Source organism: Chlorocebus sabaeus, chromosome 24, assembly GCF_047675955.1.
Source record: "Chlorocebus sabaeus isolate Y175 chromosome 24, mChlSab1.0.hap1, whole genome shotgun sequence".
NCBI lineage: Eukaryota > Metazoa > Chordata > Mammalia > Primates > Cercopithecidae > Chlorocebus > Chlorocebus sabaeus.
This window is the reverse complement of record NC_132927.1, coordinates 49,515,528-49,533,488: the sequence shown is the minus strand read 5'-3', so window position 1 is coordinate 49,533,488 and position 17,961 is coordinate 49,515,528. Positions and strand designations below refer to the sequence as shown.

The 17,961-nt window shown below is 41.1% G+C and overlaps 1 protein-coding gene and 1 non-coding gene across 3 annotated transcripts in view; one reads left to right on the top strand and one right to left on the bottom strand.

Annotated features, from left to right (window-relative positions):
- Positions 1-17,961, bottom strand: part of PSEN1 (presenilin 1) — an 81,963-nt gene that overhangs the window by 47,482 nt on the left and 16,520 nt on the right. The gene's annotated exons all lie outside the window — the stretch shown is intronic.
- Positions 8,433-8,491, top strand: LOC119619122 (U7 small nuclear RNA). Its single transcript, XR_005235560.1, has one exon. It is a non-coding gene; the product is annotated as a U7 small nuclear RNA (small nuclear RNA).

Sequence of the window (17,961 nt, the reverse complement as noted above, 5' to 3'; positions counted from 1 at the left end):
AAGGGATCCTTAGCTCCGGGAATTGTCCACCTCTTTCCCAGAAAACTCATGAGTAATCCATCCCTTGTTTAGCATATAATCAAGAAGTAATAGGCCGGGCGCCTGAAATCCCAGCACTTTGGGAGGCCAAGGTGGGTGGATCACTTGAGGTCAGGAGTTTGACACCAGCCTGGCCAACATGGTGAAACCCCGTCTCTACTAAAAATATAAAAATTAGTCGGGCATAGTGGCACATGCCTGTAATCTCAGCTACTCATGAGGCTAAGGTAGGAGAATCACCTGCACCTGGGAGGTGGAGGCTGCAGTTAGCAGAGATTGTGCCACTACATTCCAGCCTGGGTGACAAAGCAAGGCTCAAAAAAAGAAAAAAAAAAAAAAAGTGGTAAGGTCAAAGAAGTGACATAATCAGCTGTTTCATTTTTAGCAAACTTGACTGAGTGGCAATGAATGAGATTTCTAGCATAAGGAACTAGCATTGGTAGAGATATGGAACATAGTAAGATAAGCAGACTGGAAGACAGAAGTACTTTAGTTAGAGATGTAACCAGGCAGTCAAGTCCAATGGCAGTTACCAATAGGACTTTCAAGCTCAGAAGGGTCAGAGGAAGTCAATGGTCTCTATAGCCTCAGAAATGGATGAAATCTCAGGCCTCAGAAATGGATGAAATAGCTGTGGAGGGAAAAATACAGTAAAAAGATGACCAAGGAGAGAAGTGTAAATAACCCCTAAGTTTAACCAGCAGGTGATGGGAGAAAACCAGAAAATGAGATTAAGAGAATAGAGGAGAGGGAAGAAAACTCAGGAATCAATATAACACAGAAGCCAAAAGTGGAGCACAAATCAAAGAGGTGTCATCAACAGTATGGCAGGATGAGAGCTAAAAAGACCCTGAACTGGCAATGGGAAGTTCATCAAGGGTTTTACAAAAGTAAAACAGTGAAGAGGGAAGTCGGGTTGAGATGAGACGAGATAACTCCCTTGACCCCCTCATGGCTCAGAGCGTGGCTCGTTTACTCGGCCCACACACTCAAACCCCTTGCAAGAGGAAGTGTGCAAGCGAGTGAGTGAGTGTGGGAACCAGAGCAAACGAATGCAGGAACCAGCCGGTTGCTCCTCTCTGGCAGGAGCAGGCTCTGCGCAGGCCCGTGGCAGCATCCAAGTGTGTTACAATCAATGCTCCTTCAACTCTGCCATTCAGGGATGGCCAAGGGCCAGCCAGCTCAGTGGAGGGTCAGGGTGGCAGCCCCTGCTCTCTCCTCTTGGCACCCAGGTTCTCTTCCAGTGTCCAGGAATAATCAGGTCACACGAACAGATCGAAGGGTAGTGTATGCAGATTTTACTGCGTGATGGAAGTGGTTCTCAGTAGGATAGAGAGTTGAAAAGGGGATGGCATGGGAAGAAGGTGATCTTTCCTGAAGCCAGGCCATCTCTGGCTGGGCCTATTCTCCAAAGCTGCACCACCTGAAGTTAGCCACATCCATCCATAGTCTCCAACGCTCAGCTGCTTTTCTGCTCACTGCTCAGCCACTTATATCACCAACGCTCAGTTGCTTGTATTTCTGACAATCAGTCGCTTGTATTTCCAACACTCAGCCATTTATATCCCTGACGTCAGCTGCTTGTATTGTTCTGCCAGCTGCTGAAATCTTTTTTTTTTTTTTTTTGAGACAGCGTCTTGCTCTGTTGCCCAGGCTGGAGTGCACTGGCACAATCTGGGCTCACTATAAGCTCCACCGCCTGGGTTCAAGCAATTCTCCTGCCTCATCCTCCCAAGTAGCTGGGATTATGGTGCCCAGCACCACGCCCAACTAATTTTTGTATTTTTAGTAGAGATAGGGTTTTGCCATGTTGGCCAGGCTGGTCTTCAACTCCTGACCTCAGCTGATCCACCTGCCTCAGTCTCCCAAAGTGCTGGGATTATAGGAGTGAGCCACTGTGCCCAGCCCAGCTGAAATATTTTTATGGGCACAAGATAGGGGCATGGCAGGCCAAAGAGGCAACATTTGGGTGGGGAAAAATGGGGTCAGCTGTTTTCACTTAGGGCTGCAGTTCCAGATTTAAGGGTGGAATTTAGCCGGGAGCCCAGCCCTTCTGTATCAATGTCATAAATCACAATGGGCTGGAAAATGATTGAGAATTGAGAAGGTAAAAGCAATCATTCTTCGAAGCAAAAAAAAAAAAAAAAAAAAAGGTGGAAGAGGCTTGCAATAGAGAGGGATTTAACTTGAAAAAGTTATTTTATCCAACCCCACTGGAAAGGAAGACAAAACCAGAAAAGGTTATTTTAGAGCTCTTATAAACTTGAGCATACCTATCACGTCAAAGCGCAGACTGAAGACTAGAGGAAGAGACAAAGTGGGTATTAAAACTAATGGAATAGGGTAAGGGATAAAGGAGGGTGCTATAGTTTGAATGTTCCCCCGGAAAGTTCATGTACTGGAAACTTGGTTGCCATTGTGGTGGTATCAAGAGGTGAGGCCTTTAGGAAGTGACTGGGTCATGAGGACTCTGCCTTCATGAATGGATTACAGGTTCAGTATCCTTTATCTGAAATGTTTGGGACCAGAAGTGTTTCAGATTTTGCATTTTTGAATATTTCCATTATACTTACAGGTTGAACATACCAAATCTAAAAATCCAAAATCTAAAACGCTCCAATAAGCATTGCCTTTGAGCATCACACTGGTACTCAGAAAGGTTTGGATTTGGGAGCACTTTCAATTTCAGACTTTCAAATCAGGGATACTGAACCTGTTATGTCGCTATCGCAGGAGTAGGTTAGTTATCGTGGGAGTGACTTTGTTACAAAAGCAAGCTCTCTCTTGCCCTTCTGCCTATCCACCAAGGGATAATCCTCCTCAGGTGCTGGTACCATATACTCTGGGACTTTCCAGCCTCAAGAACCATGAGTTGAATAAATTTCTTTTCTGTATAAATCACCCAGTCTCAAAAAGATAAAAAATAAATAAATGATACAAAAAAGAAGAAAACAAACAACAAATAAATAAATAAATAAATAAATCACCCAGTCTGCGGTATTCTGTTATAGCAATACAAAATGAACTAAGACAGAGGGGAACAAAAAAAAGACAGAGGCTGGCGATATAAAGGCATGGTGCCCTCTTCTTCAGTCTGGAAGTCAGGATTTCTCTTCAAACAGTTATGAAGACCCAATCCCTACGAGAAATGGAAAGGAAACTATTCTAAAGCATAAAAGGTAGAAATATCTATACCACCCATCAAGAAAGATTATTTTTGCTGAACACAAGTCACCAGAGTGGCTAAAGCCCAGTAGAATGGAAATGGTTATACAGAAGGTGAGGCCAAAGGGACCAGAACATAGTGTAATAGACAGCAAGAAGCAGGAGAATTGAGAATTCATACTTTTATTCTTCCAGAGAAGGAGGTGACTAAGTCATCTGCCAAGAAAGTTATATCTGCAACTGATGTTCAGCAGTACAAGTCTGAACAACTTGATTGGCTGATTAATGTTCACAATAAACATACAAGTAATAATAGCTATCTCTATATAGTATTTGATATTTACAAGGCACTGTCACATTATCTCATTTATTCTTTTTGTCTGGAGAAGTTTTGGTAAATGAACACAAAAGCAACTGATCCAAAATCTCACAACCAGAAAACAGCAGAGGTAGGAATCAAACTAAAGTCTCTTGCCTCAAAACTTGTTTTCTTTCTATGGCACCACAGCCATCAGTTTAGGTCATATGAATAGTTTAATTAGCTAAGTCTAGCATGAAAGGGGCAATCATATGCTCACTCACAGTCCCCAACCGGATGATCTGGTTTATAATGAACATTAGCCAACTCAACCCTGCCCTGCCCTGCCCTGCCCAAGGCTGATAATGAGATGGATACTAGAACACTGTTTAACTTAACAGTAATATACACATTCACAAACCCTTCCTCTTTGTAGTATGTTGGACACTACTTTTATTATTTATTATTATTATTATTTTGGAGACAGAGTCTCATTCAGTCGCCTAGTAGTGGCACAATCTTGGCTCACTGAAACCTCTGCCTCCCAGGTTTAAGCGATTCTCGTGCCTCAGCCTCCCGAGGAGCTGGGATTACAGGTGTGCGCCACAACACCCGGCTAATTTTTGAATTTTTGTAGAGACGGAGTTTCACCATGTTGGCCAGGCTGGTCTCGAACTCCTGGCCTCAAGTGATTCACCCACCTCTACCTCCTGAAGTGCTAGGATTACACACGTGAGCCACTGTGCCCAGCCATGGACACTTCTTTTTTTTTTTTTTTTCTTTCCGAGACAGAGTCTTGCTCTGTCACCCAGGCTAGAGTGCAGTGGCACAATCTTGGTTCACTGCAACCTCTGCCTCCCAGGTTCAAGCAATTCTCCTGCCTCAGCCTCCCGAGTAGCTGGGATTACAGGCATCCGCCACTGTGCCGGCTAATTTTTGCATTTTAGTAGAGACAGGGTTTCACCATGTTGGCCAGGCTGGTCTCGAACTCCTGACCTCATGATCCACCCACCTCGGCCTCACAAAATGCTGGGATTACAGGCATGAGCCAGTGCGCCTGGTCAGATATCACTTTTTTTTTTTTTTTTTAAATGGAGTTTTGCTCTTGTTGCCCAGACTGGAGTGCAATGGCGTGATCTCAGCTCACCACAACCTCTGCTTCCTGGGTTCAAGCAATTCTCCTGCCTCATCCTCCTGAGTAGCTAGGATATACAGGCATGCACCACCACGCCCGGCTAATTTTTTGTATTTTTAGTAGAGACGGGGTCTTATCCATGTTGGTCAGGCTGGTCTTGAACTCCTGACCTCAGGTGATCTGCTCGCCTCAGCCTCCCAAAGTGCTGGGATTAAAGGTGTGAGCCACCATGCCCAGCCCAGATACTACTTTCAAAACTGATTTTGTTTTCAGGAATGGTGGCACACACCTATAGTCAAGTGCAGCCCAGGGAATGTAGTGAGACACCATCTTTAAGGAAAAAAATACTGTTTTAATTTCTTTATTTAAAAAAAGTACAATTTGGGCTGGGCGTGGTGGCTCATGCCTGTAACCCCAGCACTCTGGGAGGCTGAGGCAGGCGGATCACCTGAGGTCAGGAATTCAAGACCAGCCTGGCCAACATAGTGAAATCTTGTCTCTCTTAAAAATACAAAAATTAGCCAGCGTGGTGGTGGGCACCTGTAATCCCAGCTACTTGGGAGGCTGAGGCAGGTGAATCGCTTGAACCCGGGAGGCAGAGGTTGCAGTAAGCCAAGATTGTGCCACTGCACTCCAGCCTGGGTGACATAATGAGATTCCGTCTCAAAAAAAAAAAAACAAAAAAAAGTACAATTTGGTGACAGAAGTGTTGGTTACAGACAAAAAAGGCAGATTCATTGGCTGTCCAGATTTAATTTACGAATAAACATATATATATGAAAATAAAAGAAGCAAGTTCCTAAAGTATTTTATAGGGTACTCCAATTAATCAGAAGACTATGGCTGAATCACTACATTTTATGGGTGAAATCATAGTGTGTGAAGTTTGGAATTAGAAGTCTCTAACTTATGTTATCGTATCTTGGGTTTACCCCAGTGACACTGTATTATATAGTGGTAATTAGCCCAAGTTCTGGGGTCAGACTACCAGGATTTGGATTTCTCTTCTATATAGTGTGATTTGGGGCAAATTATTTAACCTCTTTGAACTTCAATGTCTTCATCTGTAAAATGGTGAGAAAAAAGTATCTCCTGATAGAGTTGTAAATTCTACTGGGATAGTACTTGAAAGACATATCTCATGGTGTCTGGCACATATTAAGCATTCAGTAGTTTTACCATTTATTCTACATATAAACATTCCTATGGCTACTAACAGGTGCCAAGGTATAACTGATCTCCTCTTAGGGTACAGTCCAGATGAAACTGCATATAAAATCCCAGACATTTTTAGTCTATCAACAGAAAATCATAGGCACTATGGAATTAGAAAAATCTGTTTCCCAAATGTTGATCTCCATCTCTGACCTCTCCCAGAACTCTATTCTAAGCTTCTCCTCTGTCTTCTCCATTTATCTCAGTAAACAGCAGTACCATTCTCCCAGTTTCTAGGAAGTCCCAAATCTACGAATTATTCTTTATTTATTTCTCTTCCTTAGTACCTCTGTCCAGTCAGCCAGCAAATTCTGCCAGAATACCTCCAAAACACCTCCTGGACCTATCTACTTCTTTCTATGTCCACAATCTTTGTGGTTCAAACCACTATTACCTGTCATTTGGTTTACTGTTAATAGGCTTCTAATTTGGTCTTTCTGCATTTATGCTCTCCTAGTCCATTCTCCACACTATAGCCAGGATGATTTTTTTTTTTTTTTTTAAACAAAATGAGATCATGTCATTCCTTTAAAACTCGATTAAATGGCTTCTTGTCATGCTCATAACAGAATCAAAACTTCTTAGGCTCGTGAAGTCTAAAACGGTTTGTTCCTTGCTCTGACCACAGACTGTTCCTCCTCTCTCCATTCCTTTTCTCAAACTGGCCTTCTAGTTCCCCACTCAGGGCTGGTTCATCTGGAATGCCCTATCTCCCACCTGACTGTTCCTTGTCATTCAGTTCCCTCCTGGTAGAGAGAGAATTTCCTGACTATCGAATGTAAGGAACCCTTTCTCTACATTGATCTGCTGGTTTTAATTCTCTGAATCGTACTTGTGATCATTTGATGTAGCTCCTGTTTGTTACTTGATTATTCATCTTTATCTCCTTCGAATATAAATTTTCTCCAAGGACAGCACAAGTTCTTGATCTTTGCTGGATCTCTAATGTCTCCTGTACTCAATAAATATTTGTTGAGTTAATTAATGAATGATTCCTAAAAGACTGTTTGTGAAGCCTGGCTAATTTTTTGTAGAGACAAAGCTTCACCATGTTGCCCAAGCTGGTCTTGAACTTCTGGGCTCAAGAAATCCTCCCAAAGTGCTGGGATTACAGGCATGAGCCATCGAGTCCAGCCGTCTTGTACTTTTAGATTGGAGTTTTGGGTTTCAGAGATTTGTAGTTCACTGAAAATGAAGCACCATGTAGGTGTGCCTGGGAGGGAGTATGCTAAGAATTCTTACTAAATAAAGTTCAATCAATCAAATGTTATTGTACTTCAAAAATTCTCCAGGGAAATAAATTGTCAGCTTCCATTTAAAGACTGTATTCTGTTTAAATGTTCTATTAAAGTAAAATGTGACATAAGAATCTACAGATAATAATTGAAAGGAAATAAAAATAGGGCTCTTCAAAAAAAGAACAATTTATTTGTTAAAAGCAGGTAAAGCAAAAATTAAAAATAAATAAATACACAGGTGAAACATTCACATGGTTTCAAAGAAAGTATTAAAAGGTATAGAGTATAAATCTCCCTCTTAATATATACCTAGTTTCCTAATCCCCCTGCTTACTACTGTTATTGGTCTCCTGTGAATCCTTTCAAAGTTTCTTTCTACATATGCAAGCAAATACAAACACATACTCTTACTCCCCCTTTTCACACAAATGGTAGTACAGTAAACGTACCATGCAGCATTTTGTTTTCTCCACTTAACTATGTATCTTAAGAGATTTTTCTACACATCAGTACATAAAGAATATCCTCATTCTTCTTATTTTTGAGATAGATTCTCTGTCACTAGGCTGGAGTGCAGTGGCATAGTCACAGCTTACCACAGTCTTGACCTCCCAAGCTCAAGCAATCCTCCCACCTCGGCCTCCTGAGCAGCTGGGACTGCAGGTATGAGAAAGAGAAAGAGAGAGAGCAAGCGAGAGAGAGAGAGAGAGAGAGAGAGAGAGAGAGAGAGAGAGAGAGAGAGAGAGAGAGAGAGAGACAGAGCATGCCACATTGCCCTCCCTATGGATTACACCAATTTAGAGACTCATCAATGCAAGAGATTGCCTACTTCACCACACTGTTGCTAACACCTTATGTTAGCAAGTGCTTAGATTTTTACCAATCTGATGGGAGAAATATGGAATCTTGGCATAATTTTAGTATCTATTTCTCTTATTATCAGGACAGTTGAGTGCTTTTTCATCTATGTCCTTTTTCTATTTGACTTTAACTTTTTTTTTTTTTTGAGATGGAGTTTTGCTCTTGTTGCCCAGGCTGGAGTGCAGTGGTGCGATCTCGGCTCACTGCAACCTCGGCCTCCCAGGTTCAAGTGATTCTCCTGCCTCAGTCTCCCAAGTAGCTGGGATTACAGGCGTGTATCACCACACCTGGTTAATTTTTTGTTTTGTTTTGTTTTGTTTAAGTAGAAACGAGGTTTCACCATGTTAGCCAGGCTGGTCTCAAACTCCTGACCTCAGGTAATCCGCCCACCCCTGACCTCCCAAAGTGCTGGGATTACAGGCGTGAACCACTGTGCCCGGTCTTAATTTCTAATCACTAATTATTAATTAATTTTAAAAATAAGTGTTACAGCTCTTTTAAAATTTGTCTAGCGATTTTTCTAGTTTTCACTGGGAACTGTCGCCCCTAAAAAAGGTAAGTGCCAGCTATGTGCCAGACACTGTGCTAGGTGCAGTGCCAGGGATATAACAGGGAGCAAACAGATAAGGTTCCTGGCTCTCATGAACTGCTTTCAAGCAGAGGGAGACAGACAATAAACAGGATAATTACACAGTGGGATAGTACTACAAAAGGAATAAACAGGCTGCTCTCAGTGTACTGCCTATGGGCTAGCCCAGCTCCACAAGGAAGTTAAAAAAAAAAAAAAAGGAATAAACAAGGTGATATGATAAAAAACACCTGGTATGGGACTACTTTTAAATAATATGGTCAGAAAATACCTGGCTGAGGAAGTACCACAACATGACCTGAAACCTGAAGGATGAAAAGATGTACAAGGCCCGCTATACAGTAAAGGGAGTAACTCAGCACATCAAGGTTGTTCAAACTCTGCACAGGCCAAAAAAGGATTTTTTCCCTTCCCAGCTCCTGGAAGACAACCTCTAAACCCTTAGAATATCCGGCCTGTTAAGACTTCCTGGGTGGGTGCAGTGGCTCATCCCTATAATTCCAGCACTTTGGGAGGCTGAGGCGAGTGGACCACTTGATAAGACCAGCCTGACCAACACGGTGAAACCCCAGCTCTACTAAAAATACAAAAATTAGTCGGGTGTGGTGGTGCATGCCTTAATTCCAGCCACTGGGGAGACTGAGGCATGAGAATCGCTTGAACCTGGGAGGCAAAGTTTGCTGTGAGCTCAGATCACACCACTGCACTCTAGCCTGGTGACAGAGTGAGATTCCATCTTGAAAAAAAAAAAAATTAAATTAATTAAAAAGAAAAACAATTTCCCTTGTTTACATGAGGCACTGGGTCATGCCAACAAGTTTCTGCTAACAATGTGATCTATGGTGAGGGCCTTGAGTCACACAGTATCTGCCTGGCCTCTGAAGAAGCCAGAGAACTGAGGTCAGCCACGTGTGACCCGGACACCACGGCTCAGCGAGCTTCCCAGGTTGCCAATATTCCACGTGTGTTGTCATACACTGTTGCTGGAAAAATTAAGCACTGTGTGCACAACTCCACTGGGAGAGGACTATTGACTGCTTGTGCCTGGTGGTGTCTCCTGGACGCTGCCCTATGTGTCTTTTTCTGTTGCTAATCTGTATCATTTCAATGTATTAAACTACAATTTGAGTATGAAACCTTTTCTGAGTTGAGTCTTTCTAGCAAATTACTGAACCTGGGGGTAGTCCTACAGATCCCCAAATATCCGGTACAATGAAATTTACAAAATATTGTACAAAATTTACAAAATATTGCTAAGAGAAATTAAAGAACAAAAAAATAGACAAATGGATCTACACCAAGTTTTAAAACTTCTACACACCACAGGAAGCAGTCATCAGAGTGAAAAGGCAACCTATAGAACTGGAGAAAATATCTGCAAATCAGGCTGGGTGTGGTGGCTCAGGTCTACAATCCCAGCACTTCGGGAGGCTAAGGCAGGTGGATTGCCTGAGCCCGGGAGTTCAAGCCCAGTCTGGGCAACATGGTGAAACTCCGTCTCTACAAAAAATACAAAAATTAGCTGCGTGTGGTGGTGTGTGCCTATAGTCCCAGCTACTCAGGAGGCTGAGGTGGGAGTATCGCTTGAGCCTGGGAGGCGGAAGTTGCAGTGAGCCCAGATTGCATCACTTTACTCCAGGCTGGGTGAGAGTAAAACCCTGTATCAAAAAAAAAAAAAAAAAAAAAAAATTGCAAATCATGTATCTGGTAAGAGATTAATATCCAGAATACATTAAAAAGTCCTACAATAGCATAAACCTGGGAGGCAGAGCTTGCAGTAAGCCAAGATCGCACCACTGCACTCCAGCATGGGTGACAGAGCAAGACTCCATCTCAAAAAAAAAAAAAAAAAAAAAGTCCTACAATTAAACAACTGGAAAAAAACAAATAATCAGATTTTTTAAATGGGCAAAGGACTTGAACAGATATTTCTTCAAAGAAGATATACAAATAGTCAAGAAGCATATGAAAAGAAGCTCTACATCTGTGTAGTATGGGGGAAAAAAAAATATGCTCAACATCACTAATCATTAGAAAAATGCAAAAAAATACTACAACTGTTAGGATGGCCACTACCAAAAAACAGAAAGTAACAAGTGGTGGTAAAGTCGTGAAGAAATTGGGACCCCTATGCACTGCTGGTGGGAATGTAAAATGGTATAGCCACCATGGAAAACAATATGGAGGTTCCTCGAAAAATTAAAAACTACCATATGACCCAGCAATCCCATGTGTGTATATATATATACCAATGAGTATACATAAAAAAGAATTGAATTACAAACAAGACCTCAAACAGGTATGTGCTTAGCCACTTTCACCACAGCATTATTCAGTATAGCCAAGAAGTAGAAGTAACCCAAATGTCTACTCATAGATATGTAGTATATACATAACACAGAATATTATTCACCCCTTAAAAAGGAAATCTTGTCACATGCCACAATACAGATGAATCTTGAGGACCTTATGCTAAGCAAAATAAGCAAGTCACAAAAAGAGAAATAATGTATGATTCCACTTATATGAACTATCTAGCCAGCTGGGCATGATGGCTCACACCCATAATCTCAGTATTTTGGGAGGCTGAAGTGGGAGGATTACTCGAGCCCAGGAGTTTGAGATCAGCCTGGCCAATATGGTGAGAACTCGTCTCTACAAAAAAATTTAAAAATTAGTGACGCATGATGGTATGCACCTGTAGTTCCAGTTACTCAGGAGACTGAGGTGGGAAGACCGCTTGAGCCCAGGAGGTGAAGGCTACCATGAGCCAAGATCATGCCACTGTACTCTAGCCTGGGTGACAAAGCGAGATCTTGTCTTTTTTTTTTAAAAAAAAAAACAACTCAAGTAGTCAATGTTATAGAAAAAGAAAGTATACTGCCACAGGCTGAGAGAAATGGAAAACAGGGAGTTGTTCAATGGGTATAAAGTTGTTCAATGAGTATAGTTTCAGTTTTTCAAATTCAGAAGCCTCCTCATGAGACCCATGACTGATGGAACAGATTGACACACATATGGACAACTGATTTTCGCAAAGGTACAAAGGCACTTCAGTGGAGAAAATAGTTTTTTTAAAACAAACAGTGCTGAAACAACTGAATATCCATATGCAGAAAAATGAACTTTGATCCATACCTTGGACCATGTATATAATCAACTTGAAAAGGAACACAGACCTAATGTAAAACATGAAACTATAAAGCTTCCAGAAGAAAATGTAGGAAAAAACTCCTGAGAACTTGAGGTAGGCCAAAGTTTCTTAAGATGCGACACCAAAAACGCAATCAATGAAATACAAACTGAATTAGCTGGGTGCAGTGGCACACATCTGTAGTCCCAGCTATTTGGAAGAATGAGGCAGAAGAATTCTTTGAGCTCAGGAGTTTGAGGCTGCAGTGAGCTATAATCACACCACCAAACTCAAGCCTGGGTGACAGTGCAAGACCCTGTCTCTTTAAAAAAAAAAAAAAAAAAAAAAATCTGCCCTTCAAAAACCACTGTTAATAAAAAGAAAAGCCGCAGTCTGGGAGAAAACATTTGCAAATTATATATATTACAGAGGACTTGCATCCAGACTATGTAAATAATTCTCAAAATCCAATGAGAAAGCAATTTTTAAATGGGCAAGAGATTTCAACAGACAAGTCACCAAAGAAGGTATCAGGATGACAAGCACATGAAAACATACTCAACACCATTACTCAATAGAGAAATGTACATTAAAACCAAAATGAGATATAAGTATATACCTTTTATAAGAGCTAAAAAATTTAAAAGACTGACAGTATCAAGTACTGACAGGATGTGGAGGAACTGGAACTTGAACTGCTGGTAGAAACGTAAAATTATACAACCAGTTTGGAGAGTTGTTGGGTAGTACCTTAAAAAGGTTAAATATAAGGCTGGGCATAGAGGCTCATGCCTGTAATCCCAGCACTTTGGTAAGCCAAGGCGGGAGGATCACTTGAGGCCTAGAGTTCAAGACCAGCCTATGAAACATAGAGAGACTCCATCTTCTATAAAATATTATAAATAAAAACTGGCCAGGTGTGGTGGCTCACACCTGTAATTCCAGCACTTCGGGAGGCCGAGACAGGTAGATCACTTGAGATCAGAAGTTCAAGACCAGCCTGGCCAACATGGAGAAACCCGGTCTCTACTGAAAATACAAAAATTAGCTGCGCGTGGTGGCAGGCACCTGTAATCCCAGCTACTGAGGAGGCTGAGGCAGGAGAATCACCAGGAGGCAGAGGTTTCAGAGAGCCAAGACTTCGCCACTGCACTCCAGCCTGGGCGACAAGAGCGAAACTCCATCTCAAAAATAGATAAGACAGATAGATAGAAAGACAGATAGACAGAAAAAAAAAAAGCTAAATATACACCTAACCATATTGGATCATATTTTACTCCTAGGTATTTGCCCAAGATAAATTAAAGCATATGCCCATACAAAGACCTGTACATGAGTATCCATAGCAGCCACTATCTGTAATGCTTCAGAACTGAAAATCCAAATATCTACCAACAAATAAATAGATGAAAAACTGTGGTATACGACTCAGCAATAAAAAGGAACCACATAACATTGACGAATTTCAAAATAATTATGCTGAAAGAAAGAAGCCAGACAAGAATCTGTAAGTTTTTTGTTTTGTTTTTTTGTTTTTTTTCAGACAGAGACTCACTCTGCTGCTTAGGTTGGAGTGCAGTGACACGATCTCAGCTCACTGCAACTTCTGCCTCCTGGGTTCAAGCAATCCTGTCTCAGCCTCCCGAGGAGCTGAGATTACAGGTGTACGCCACCACCCCTGGCTAATTTTTGTAGTTTTAGTAGTGAAGGGGTTTCACATTGGCCAGGCTGGTCTTGAACTCGTGGCCTCAGGTGATCGCCCATCTCGACCTCCCAAAGTGCTGGGATTACAGGTGTGAGTCACCGTGCCAGGCCTGTATGATACTATTTATAAAAATTACAGTAAATGGCTGGGCGCAGTGACAAAACATGGTTGCCTGGGGATGGGGAGGAATCGGAGGAGAAAGAGAGATTACAACAAAACATGAAGAAACTTCTGGAGGTAATGGACATGTTCATTATCTTAACTGTGGTGGTGGTTTCAAGAGTATACATATTGGGGGAGGGGGGAGGGACAGCATTAGGAGATACACCTAATGTAAATGAGAAGTTAATGGGTGCAGCACACCAACATGGCACATGTACACATATGTAACAAACATGCACGTTGTGCACATGTACCCTAGAACTTAAAGTACAATAAAAAAGAAAAAGAGTATACATATATATCAAAACTTATCACACTATATATTTTAAACATGTACATTTTACATCAATTATACCACAATAAAACTGTTTCCAAAAATGTATCTTTCTTGGGCTGGGGGTGGTGGCTCATGCCTGTAATCCCAGCACCTTGGGAGGTTGAGGCGGGCGGATCATCTGAGGTCAGGAGCTTGAGACCAGCCTGGCCAACATGGTAAAACCCCATCTCTCCAAAAAAAAATTAGCCAGGTGTGGTGGCACATGCCTGAATCCCAGCTACTCAGGAGGCTGAGGCAGAAGAATACCTTGAACTCAGGAGGCAGAGGTTGCAGAGAGCCAAGATCGTGCTACTGCACTCCAGCCTGGGCAACAAGAGTGAAATTCTATCCAAAAAAAAAAAAAAATACATCTTTCTCAAAGGAGTGCGTAGGTGCTTTCAAAAGTGTCAAATGAGAGGAAAGTGGTACTAGAATACCAAGGGATTTCCAAAAGGAAAACTCTTGGTAGCTAAATATGAGAATGATGACTTAAGCACGGTATTATCTGTAAAGCTATTTTAAAGAAAGGCCGGGCGCAGTGGCTCAGGCCTGTAATCCTAGCACTTTGGGAGGCTGAGGCGGGCAGAACACGAGGTCAGAAGATCAAGACCATCCTGGCTAACATGGTGAAACTCCATCTGTACTAAAAATACAAAAAATGAGCCGGGCATGGTGGTGGGCGCCTAAGTAGTCCCAGCTACTCAGGAGGCTGAGGCAGGAGAATGGTGTGAACCCACGAGATGCAGCATGCAGTGAGTTGAGATCGTGCCACTGTACTCCAGCCTGGGAGACAGAGGGAGACTCCATCTCAAAAAAATAAAAATAAAAACCTTTTTATCATGGAAAAAATTCAAACAAACATTGTTAGAAATGTACAATGAAGCATGTGCAATTTATTCAACTTCAATAATTATGAACTCATGCTAATCTTGTTTCATCTACTCTCCCCCTCACTTTGCCACTCCAGTATTATTTTGAGGCAAATCTTAGATATATCATTTCCTTCATAAATATTTTAGTATGTATTTCTAAAAGATGGGAAATTGAAGCCTTTTGTATTTGTGGCTTGATAGCTCATTTCTTTCAAAATAGTCTTATTTTTATTTATATTATTTATTTTATTATTTTTTTTTTGAGACAGGGTCTGGCTCTGTTGTCCAGGCTGGAGTGCAGTGGCATGATCAATGCTCGCTGCAACCCCCACTTCCCAGGGTCAAGTCATACTCCCACCTCAGCCTTCCAAGTACCTGGGACTATAGGCACATGCCACCATGCCCAACTAATTATTATGATGATGATTTTTTTTTTTTTTTTCCGTAGAGATGGGGTTTCACCATGTTGCCCAGGCTGGTCCCAAACTCCTGAGCTCAAGTGATCCATCCGCCTCAGTCTTCCAAGGTGGTAGGATTACAAGTATGAGCCACCATGCCATAAAATATTTTTAAATGGAGTCTTAGATCCACAGCAAAATTGAGCAGAAAGTACAGAGAGTTCCCACATACCCTCTCCAACAGGCACAGCCTCTGTCAACATCCTGCACCACTGTGGTACACTGTTACAACAGAAGAACCTACATTGACAGTCCAGTTTACCTTATGGTTCACTTTTGGTGTTATACAGTCTATGGGTTTGTATAAACAGACAATGACAGGTTTCCATGATTACAATATCATACAGAATAGTTTCACTGCCCTAAAAAATCTGTATGCTTCAGGAGGCCAAGAAGGGAGAATTGCTTGAGCCCAGGAGTTCAAGACCGGCCTTGGCAACATAGCGAGACCCCAGCTCTACAAAAAAAGGAAAACTAACAACAAAAAATATTAGCCAGGCATGGTGGCACACACCTGTACTCCCAGCTATTCACAAGACTGAGATGGAAGAATCACTTTAGCCCAGGACTTAGAGACTGCAGTGAGCTATGATCACACCACTATATTCTAGGCTGGGTGATAGAAGGAGACCCTGTCTCAAAAAAAAAAAATAATGATAAAATATATTTGATTCTATGCTGGACATATAAATATACCTCATTCTTAAATATGGCAATTTTGATAAGAAATGTTAATATTTATTGAACAAGTATGTGCTAAGTAGTGTACTAATTCAGGTTATCTCATTTAATTTAAATAAAACTCTAAGTTAATTGCTATAAACTTCATTTAACAGATAAAGAAACTGAAGTTTAGTGAGGCCAGATAATTTGCCAAATATCATAGTGCTAAGAAGTTCTAGAACAGAGATTCAAAGTCCAACTGTTTAGTCAAGAGACCCTACTGTTAACCACTACCTTTACATTACTAACTGGGTAAACCATAAGCAATTAATGATAAAGATTGAGATTATTGCCACATTCTCACTGTTATAAATAAAACTTCAATAAAAATTCTTGGCAATCCTCCGGTAATATTTTTATAGGATAAACCTCTAGAAGTAAAATGCTAGGTCAGATTAGATTAGGTTAGATTTAATTGCTAAATTATTTCCAAAAGGCATGTGTACCTGTAGATTCAATTAACAGCTTGCCTCCAAATAAATACTAACTCCAAAGAACACAGCATACAAGAAAGCCTATTTCCCTACAACCTCAGTAGCAGTGTATCAATTTTAACTCACTGATAGGTAAGAAGTGAAGTTTTAATTTTTATCTCTATTAGTAAGGCTGATCAACTAGGCTTTTCATATATTTATTGCCATTTCTATTTCTTACTCCATAAATATTGCTTGTAACCTTTGCTACTGAGTTCATGTTCCTTTTTAATTTCATAAGAATTCTATGTATATTGGGATATATCTGTCATGTATTTCAAGCCGTTGTCCTAGTTTGTTTTGGACTTTGTTCATGGTAGTTTTTGCCACACATTTTTTTCTTTTTTTGAGGCAGGGTCTCACTCTGTTGCCCAGGTTGAAGTGCAGTGGCATGATTACAGCTCACTGCAGCCTCGACCTCCTAGTCTCCAACAATCCTCCTGCCTCGGCTTCCCAAGTAGGTGGGACCATAGAAGCACACTACCACACCCCACTAATTTTCACATTTTTTTTTTGTAGAGACAAGATCGTGCTATGTTACCCAGTCTAGTCTCAAACTCCTGGTCTGAAGGGATCCTCCTGCCTCAGCCTCCCAAAGTACTAGGAATACAGACATGAGACACCACACCTTGCTCTACAATTAAGTTTCTAATTGTGTGTTCTTGAATATGAACTTAGGTAATTTTAAAAAGAAAACAGTAACTGATTTTTATAACACCCCAAATCCTAATGTTTTTCAATATATACACACATATACATAGTTATAAGTGTTTACAAATATTGTATTCTACCCTTTTCCCTTAATATTTCATGCACACATGTAAGCAGTTAACATGCCTACGTGGTTATAATGTATTCAATTATGTTGATATATTTATAGTGTGAATATTTACTTAAAATACATGTTTTCAATAATTAATATTTATAAGAAAATGTATTGGCAGGCATGGTGGCTCATGCCTGTAATCCCAACACTTTGAGAGGCCTAGGTGGGCAGATCACTTGAGGTCAGGAGTTCGAGACCAACCTGACCAACATGGTGAAACCCCATCTCTACCTAAAATGTTAAAATTAGCCAGGTGTGGTGGCACACCCCTCTAATCCCAACTACTCAGGAGGCTAAGGCAGGAGAATCGCCTGAACCTAGGAGGCGGAGGCTGCAGTGAGCTGAGATTGTGCAACTGAACACCAGCCTAGGCGACAGAGGGAGCCTCAATTTCAAAAAAAAAAAAAAAAAAAAAAGGAAAGAAAATGTATTAATCCTTTAAGACTTAATGGGGGAAAAAAAAAGACTTAATGGATATTGTTTGAATTTCTACAATGAGAAATGTGGGGCTCTAAGCCTGCTCTATAGGACAGAACTAGAAGAGTGGCTTAACCAAAGAACTGGCAAGTTAAGTGGAAAACTTGAAAACATTTATTAATCATAGGGAACATGTTTCCAACAACACACATAATTCCATTCAGCATCTGACCAAGCTTTGTGATTCCCTGGAGTCAGAGGTTTAACCATTCCTCTAATGCCAAGAAAGGCTGTCATTTCCACAAACAGTTGACATACCCGGTTAGAAATAATACT